The sequence below is a fragment of the Electrona antarctica genome (assembly GCF_951216825.1).
Source record: "Electrona antarctica genome assembly, chromosome: 8".
NCBI classification, from domain to species: Eukaryota; Metazoa; Chordata; class Actinopteri; order Myctophiformes; family Myctophidae; genus Electrona; species Electrona antarctica.
The window spans coordinates 56,373,478-56,381,812 of record NC_136789.1 but is presented as its reverse complement, the minus strand read 5'-3'; positions in this window follow the sequence as shown (position 1 = coordinate 56,381,812).

Below are 8,335 nucleotides of genomic sequence, written 5' to 3'. Positions count from 1 at the left end.
AGCTATGGTCGGGACCCATTTTTATGGCTCACTTTATTTATTTTTTTACTTCATTTAGTTTTTAATTATTATTATTATTATAAAAAAATGTCATGAATTAAAACAAAATCAATGATTTGTTTATTTTTATTTTTTCCAAAGACATTAGAAAAAATATTTAAGTGATGCAAATAAGACGATATACAAGCTGTAGATCTGCTATTTTCACTAGTTTTGGTCCCAGGTAAAGTCTAATTTCTCATTTGGGTCTTGAGCTAAAAAGTTTAGGAATAACTGGCTTACAGTATGTACAGTAAGTGCACATGTGCATCAGTTAGTGAGTTGTATTTGTCTTGGGTATTTCCAATATCTTTACCTCTACTCCCCTACATCTCAGATCCAAATATTGTACTTTTTTTTATTCCACTCTACATTTATTTGAAACATTTTAATGACTAGTTACTTTGTAGATTTTGATTATTATTACAAAACATACATATAACCACTCCAGCCCTATATACATTTTGGCCATTTTAAAATAGCAGATCTACAAGCTCACAATGTGTCGCATATTTTTATTTGAGTACTTTTCCCATGCACCACCACTGTGTGTAACAGGGCTAGCTAGTATACTTACACATTTTATGTCATGAACTGCTACCGTAAATAAATGCACATCACTGTACTGTACCTCGTCTGTAACAATGCATATATACTGAGTCAGGTTGTTTTAGTGTAATTGCACAGGCGAATGTTATGAGATGCACACACAGGTCTTGTTGTGTGTGGAGGAGAACATACAAAAATAAAAAATATAAGAGGTTTGGCTTTAATCTGAATGACGCTTCTTTTGATCAATTATAGATTATTCCAATCTATTATTAAGCAGCTCTAAAGCCTCTTCTACAGCTGACCTTCTGTGTTCGTATACGTGTCTGTCTCCTAGCTAGCACGGCATGGGAAACCATAAACAGCTGCAATTGATTGCAACAGAAAGCAGCCGCGGCGCTAATTACACTAATTGTGCACAAACAAGGTGCCACAGCATGCCACTCACACATGCTCCACTTCTAAATGCAAGCAAGCACGCACACACACACGATGCACATGCCGCGCACGCACGCACGCACATACACACACGCACGCGCACACAAAATTATAGAAGCAGCGTGCTGTTTGGATCTTTCATTTATGAGATTACCCAGATACCTGGCTGTTGAGAAGCCTGTTGAAATGAATAGACACACTGTGCCTGTACGAGTCTAGTTCATACAGGGCCCCATGAAATAAACCCATCAAAAGGAACTGCTGCTTCATTCAATTTCACACTGCGGGGTGTGTGATGATTTGCTCAGATTACTATTAATAATCATATCATTATTAAATTGTGGTCATATCTGGGGAAACATAAGTATTTTTCATTTTTTAACCCATTTTGGGGCGGGAACCCCTTTTGGTGTTTTAAACATTGTTATAATTTAGCTATTGAAAAATAGCAGATCTACAAGCTCATAGCGCGCCACCGAGTGGCGCGCTACGAGCTTGTAGGTCTGCTATTTTTGAAAAATCGTGAAAATATTTATTTCAGAAAACTGGAGGATTTAGAAGATTTTTTTTGTAATTTTGAGGTCAGGCCTAAATGGGTTAAAACAAATCTTGAGTAAAGTTAAATTAAGATTTTGTTTGTATAGCTACGAACATTTATGCCGGTCAACACTTTCCATTTCCATCTTCAACTAAGTTGGAACATGGTGGTAACAGTTCTTCCAGCAGAGAATCCCTATAACCAGACTTTCAACCTCGGAGGAAAGCCTGGGCTGTGTTCCTAAATCGCCCGTGTGATCCGGGCTAGACCACATGATAGAAAACGTTTTGCCGGTTTGGGGGTTTCCATTTTTTTCGCTGTTCGTTTTTAGTCTCGCCAGTCGCTACGAGTTGGAATAAAAGACGTTGCAAGACGTCGCAGCACGCCGCGTTGTGAGCTTGTAGATCTGCCATTTTCAGCATGCAACCTTGTCCACTAGTCCCCCTCTAACATTTTAGTCTAGTTTTTATTTGACGAAATTGTCAATATATTTAGTCTTAGTTATCATGGATTCGTTTTTATTTAGTTTTAGTCAGTGAAAAAAGGTAGTCGAACATTTTTCCGTCTTATAGTTTTAGTCGACGAAAACAACACTGCAGGGTACAGTCAAGCATTTGGTCCAAAAAGGAAGAAAGACCTTGCGGCCTTGTTTCCATTCGGGTCCTGCATCATGCATTCATTCACAATCAAAACGAGTGACGATAACAACAATTGAGACATCTCAAATACATGAAATATGTACAGGTTGGAGTAGGAATAATAATAATTTAGCTCCACAGAAAATGTCCCTGCTAATCCGAATGAAATAAATGGTGTCTAAAAAGATGAGTGTTTTATTGTTGGTGCAGGCAGCTGAAAAGTGCAATTGTGTGTAAAGCAGCAACAATGCGCTAGATTGGCTGTTGTTCAAGGTGGGTGGGCCCACTGGGCTGTGTGAGGTCAGGTGATTGGCTGTTGTTCAAGGTGGGTGGGCCCACTGGGCTGTGTGAGGTCAGGTGGAGAGGTGATTCTGGTGGAATAAAAGACGTACGTCCGCCATCCAGCATTGCTTTGTTTTCATTCTAGTGCATCAGGTGGCTCGACAAAAAAAGGTAAAAACACTGAAATTCTCTTACCCATTTGCTTACTATGTGGGTCAAATAAAAATAATGTGTTCGTTACTGCCTGGCTATCACTCTGGGGCGGGGTAGGCGACCGGGAATAGGCCGATACGCGCGCACAAAGATTTATGCGTGCATGTGAAGGGGGGCCCTTCGAGCTTCAGTGCCCAGGGGCCCTCAGTGGTGTTAATACGGCCCTGGCTGAGATGGAAACCCCTCATGTGTAGAGATGAGCCCAGACAGACATGGTCAAGGTCAACATTATTGTCCACTTTGGCTTGGGCTTCTCTTCCACCCCGATAGGACAGATGAGACGCACACAAGGACACAGTCAATGTTGGGGGACCCTTACAGGTCTGTAACTCAAAGAGTGTACACATTTGTAAACCGTGAGTAATGGTGGTCCTTGAAATTCAAAAAGTTTGACTAGTATTGTAAACGGCGGCGTTTACTAACTAAACTACCAAGATCTCAGTAGGCTACATTCTCAACTGACTTACGTGGCCGGCTAAGACTGATATGAGGTTAGGGGACTTACGTGGCCGGTTGAGACTGATATGAGGTTAGGGGACTTACGTGGCCTGTTAAGACTGATATGAGGTTAGGGGACTTACGTGGCCGGTTAAGACTGATATGAGGTTAGGGGACTTACGTGGCCTGTTAAGACTGATATGAGGTTAGGGGACTTACGTGGCCGGTTGAGACTGATATGAGGTTAGGGGACTTACGTGGCCTGTTAAGACTGATATGAGGTTAGGGGACTTACGTGGCCGGTTGAGACTGATATGAGGTTAGGGGACTTACGTGGCCGGTTGAGACTGATATGAGGTTAGGGGACTTACGTGGCCGGTTAAGACTGATATGAGGTTAAGGGGACTTACGTGGCCGGTTAAGACTGATATGAGGTTAGGGGACTTACGTGGCCGGTTAAGACTGATATGAGGTTAGGGGACTTACGTGGCCGGTGAAGACTGATATGAGGTTAGGGGACTTAACGTTTCGCGCTGGAGACGGTTGCGGTATAGGTCAGTAGAGTAGACGTCTATACTGAGAGCATTCAATGCTCCGATTAAATGTGATTTTGTCCCTTTCAATGCATTGATGGCATTCGAATCTGCATTTGTCTCCCACCCGCAGATCTTGAATTATTGGCTCGGGAATGTGACAAAAAAATAAAGAAAGGGTGAAGTATTCACATTCAGCGCGTTTCACCATGTATGCTCACCGCGCTGCCATAGACGCAGAGAGAGGAAAGAGAGAGAACGGGTGGGAGACTATAGCATCGTCTCTCTCTCTCTCTCTCTCTCTCTCTCTCAGTGGGGGACTGATGAGGTGAGTGAGATGAGGATGTTGTGGGGGGTGGGGGGCTTTGCATTGGGACGGGGACGGGGGGGGGGGGCTGGTGGTGAAGGTTTGGGGGGGTAGGGGTAGGGGGGATATTTCCATCTCTTTGTGGTGGATCCCAGCCCTCCTTGATGGCACATCATTTGTCCAGAGCACCTCGGCCCCTGGGCGCATCATCCCTGCAGATGAAGTGAAAGTACGAACACGGGCAGCACGCAAGCCTCTCAAATTGGATGCAGCCTAGATACAGTTAGTTATTATACGCTTTATTATTGTACAGTATACACTCCAGCCCTCCCCCCCCCCCCCATTTTACTGTAGCAGGTTTTACCTATGGTTTTCAACCCTTTTTCATATCAAGGCCCATTATTTATTTTGCATTTTGAGCCACGGACCACCATTTGATGAGATTTAGTCTTGCCGACGCAAACGTCCATATTTCCATGTTGTATTGATGTTTGTAGCCAACCATAGCAGAGATAACAGGCAAAGGTTGATCAAAAATAATTCTTCTACATTCTCCAATTGTGTAGACTTCTCGTAGATTAACTTAATGCAGATGTTTAACAATAATTTAACTCTTGAGAGTGTAAAATGAAACCAAATGGACCCGTATACACTCTCAAAAGTTAAAGATCTTTATAAGGTCCACCGTGAACCCCCCTCCAGGGCCACTGGTGGTCCCCGGACCACTGGTTGAGAACCATAGGCTCCTGGATTGAACCGTTTGCCTGCTCTGAGGTGAAGGAGTTTATATCTAAACTCCTCCCTGCTTTGGGACTCATGGTACTGCATTCATGCAATCAGGGACGTGCACACATAGACCTCAAAAGGGGGCTTCAGCCCCTGCCCCTTTTACCCGTCTGTAAAACCCGCACTGCCCTCTCCAGACCACCAATGCAGCATTTACTACGGTGAAAGAAATGCAAATGCTCCTCCTCTCCTTTCCATGCCATGCCGGAAGGCAGCATTCAGGAGAATTGCTTCCCCCCCCCCCCTTTAGTCTCCTGAACTTGAACACAGCATTTTTACATTGAACATCTCCACTAGCTAAAGAGTGCTGGGTCGCAGCGGTCACAACGCGTTGCAGCGCGACGCGTTGTGAGCTTTTAGATCTGCTATTTTTGTCCAAAAGTGCCCTCTTACGGGACTTCAGCCCCTGCCCCTCTAACACAATCTCTGCACGTCCCTGCATGCATGATCCTCAACCCACGTTGCAAATACTACACTACCATTCTCGGCTCCGGATACAACGTTTCATGGAATCAGAAGAAGTGATAATAACTCACGCAGGATACAGGATGATAAACGAGTGAAAATGGAAGCGACGAAACAAAATCGGAAGTGGAACAGTGAAATTGAAGCTCATGAATGGGCTCTCTCTCTCTCTCTCTCTCTCTCTCTCTCTCTCTCTCTCCCCTGATCAGCTGAAATTGGAAACCCATGTGGAGTTTGTATTTTCTGAGAGACAGAGAGGCGCTATAGTGATGATTATCACAATACACGTAATAATAATTAACATCTCTCAACCTTTTGGGCTGGGGAACCCCAAAATGGCTTTGGCCATGTCCCCCCCCCCCCCTTAATAATAGAAAAAAATACATCATAAATATACTGATATACTGATATTAAGGATTATGGCTTTAATTATTTAAGTTTATGCATGCACATAGGACTATGTAAACTCTTAATTTCCAGCCAAAAAAAGAAAATACAGATAGATTATTTTCCCTTTTTTTTTTTTTTACACAAAATAATCTGAAAAATAAATCCTCCAAATAATTTCACAGGTTGAGAACCCGTGCTAGAGTACTGCATGTACTAATGTGGAGTTCTGACCTGGTATAGAGACAAGATCGCATGCACGTGAATATGTTAAAATAATACTTTATTTATACATGTGAAATGGGTTGCTGTTATAGCGAGCCTAATCCGACAGCTCAGTGAAAAACGATCACATCAACACCCAAAGCTAGCATGGAAGTCATCAGCGATGTGACATGTCACACTGAAGTTATACCCGCGCGCACACACACACACACACACCCACACACACACCACATCCCCACACCCACACGCAATGTGTTCAGCGTGTGGTCTTACACTTTCCAACAAATTCTCACTCTCGTGCCATATTTGACGTTTCGTGGGGTACCCCGCGACGACGTTGCATTCCGACTGGGGACACGATGATTTAGGAATCTGTAACTGACATAACTCGAACGGCACCGACAATAACACGCTGAAGTGGACTTTGGAAGGTTCGGCGGTGCCTCTTGTGGCTCCAGTGGGCTCCAGGCGCCTCCATCGCTTTAACCCATTTTGGGCAGGAACCCCTTTTGGTGTTAGCATTATGTTATGCTTTAGCTATTGAAAAATAGCAGATCCACAAGCTCGTAGCGCGCCACCGAGTGGCGCGCTACGAGCTTGTAGGTCTGCTATTTTTGAAAAATCGAAGAACGACTGACATAGAAACATAGCTTTTTCAGAAAACTGTCAGGATGTAGAAGACATTTTTAGAATCTGATCTCAGGTCAGACGTTTTCTCTCTAAAGTCTCGTGTGGCCTGCAGAGCGTCACCTCCGCACAATTTTTCATAATAGTCATAATAGTCTGGAAGCACGGAAGCGCTTTTGATGATACATATAAGCGATGAAGTGGATGTGAAGCCTCCTCCCCACTTCCGTTTGGTCTTTACAGTCGCGCAAATGTATCCTATATATATATATTTATATTTCCCCGAACGGAAAACGACATACAGTACAGACGATTCACATTACAGGAGGTGTAGTGCCAGACTCTATATAGCACTGGGAGATTGTGGAAATGTTGTCTGGCTACGCGAGACTATACCCTCTCTCTACGTCTTGGGTTTTGAGAATGGCCCTGGGGGTTATTATTGGGACAAAGGATATGCGAAGGATGAGAGTGAGAATAACGTGTTGTACTTTCATTTAAGCCCCGTCTATACTGGGCTGCACGCCAGTGTCGCACACCCGGAAACCGCCAGTGTACGAGCTCACGTGTCGCGCTGGAAGCGCCGCACGAGCTTGTACAAGTTCAGCTAAAACCAACACGTGTCTTTCCAACACGACCACATGATACATGCATATTAAAAGGTCCCAAATTACAGTTAAAACTGGTATACCCTGTAAACACATTATGTACAGTATTTAAATGTGAGAAAGTTTCCTGGAAGCAACATATGGCTGCTTAGCTGCCCTTGAAACCAAATACTCAGTGTACGCACTGCACTGTGTTTTGGAACAGGGAAATCCTTACAAATGAGAATTAATTGGAATAGCATTCATGGGGGAGGGAATACAAAAAGTACCAGAATGCCGCTGTTGTAGAAGAGTTTAAAACTCCCTTTTGATGTTTTAAGTTAACTAAGCGTTATGTTGTACTTTAGCTATTGAAAAATAGCAGATCTACAAGCTCATAGCGCGCCACCGAGTGGCGCGCTACGAGCTTGCAGATCTGCTATTTTTGAGAAATCGTGAAAATGCGGCACAGATCTTTGAATATGTATTCTTTCAGAAGACTTTTTTTAATTTATTTTGACGTCAGGTCTAAATGGGTTAAGGTTTTTAAACCATGTTTTTATTGTACGTTTTTCACATGTATGTACCAGACCGTGCATCTAAGTGACACATAAAGTGAACCTGAATCTGATCTGAATCCTCCATATTATTTCCTCGTGTCGTAAGACATTATCGCCCAAACGTTTGTACCACAATAAAAACGGCAGTGGATCCATGCATTGAGTAGAGTGGATTCACTCAGTGGATCCACTGAGTAGAGTGGATTCACTCAGTGGATCCACTGAGTAGAGTGGATTCACTCAGTGGATCCACTGAGTAGAGTGGATTCACTCAGTGGATCCACTGAGTAGAGTGGATTCACTCAGTGGATCCAAAGGTGTGTCTTTGTGTCTTTTTAAACGTCATTTAATGCAGTCGGATAGGAGTTTTCTGTTTGGATGTATATGGGCTGTCAAGGCCAGAAAGTAGTTATTTTGTAGGTGTTCCCGCATAACTTCCGGGTATCCAGTAAGGGCGAAATCCATTTGACCCGACCGCCCGGTCGGTCGGTAGTCCGACCGGGACCGACCGACCGACTGGGCGGTCGGGTCAAATGGATTTCGCCCTCCCTCCGGGTATGATGATGATGATGTCACACGCATACCCCTTTATAGCTCCTGGTGTTGCTGATGCTTTGTGTTATATTGCATGTCTGGTGTGCCCCGATTATGAATTTAATACATACTGTTACCACAATGGAAACAAGCCACGAAATGCCCTTCTTTGCGTGCGTTTTAGCACTG